We start from the raw sequence: 679 nt of genomic DNA on the forward strand, positions 1-679 counted from the left end.
AGGTGTGCTAAGCACTATCCATTCTTACAAAATTGAGGGAATAGATAGGGCTTTTCTAGTTTCTCATGCCATCGACACAGCTAGCAATAAACCTATGAAATAGAGACACTTCGCTGTATCACCTGTGGTAGAAAAGCTTCTTTTTGTAAATCTCGATCGCTCGCTCTAGGACTTATAGAAGAATCTTAAAGCTTGTAACGGCCGCGAACAAACCTTGGGTAGGGTGTCTGTCGGTCTGTACCAACCGCAAGCGGCGGAATAACGGCATGCCGTTAGGCAAAATCATGCGATTTTGTGATACCGCTAATAAATCGCATGATCTTGCGGTATATGTGTTTATTTTTTTCTTTTCTGATCTCCTTACTTACAAGTACAGGCGAAATCGTATGATTTTGCGGTACCTTTGCTTGCTTTTGCAAGTACAGGCGGAATCGTATGATTTTGCGGTACTCCTTTTTTTTCCTTTTGCTCTTGCAAGCATAGGCAAAATCGTATGATTTTGCGGGATCTATGCTTGCTCTTGTGAGAGTAGCGGCAAGCCGTTATAGAGAGAGCAACAGGAAGGAGAAGAGGGAAATGAAGTAAAAAGGAGAAGTCTGTCTGCGTTTCAAAAATTGAAGTCAGAGGGGATAGTTCTAAGTTGATTTCAGTCTGAGGCAGGCTCTCACTGAGTGCGGTT

The sequence above is a fragment of the Glossina fuscipes genome, unplaced genomic scaffold (genome assembly GCF_014805625.2).
Source record: "Glossina fuscipes isolate IAEA_lab_2018 unplaced genomic scaffold, Yale_Gfus_2 222, whole genome shotgun sequence".
NCBI lineage: Eukaryota > Metazoa > Arthropoda > Insecta > Diptera > Glossinidae > Glossina > Glossina fuscipes.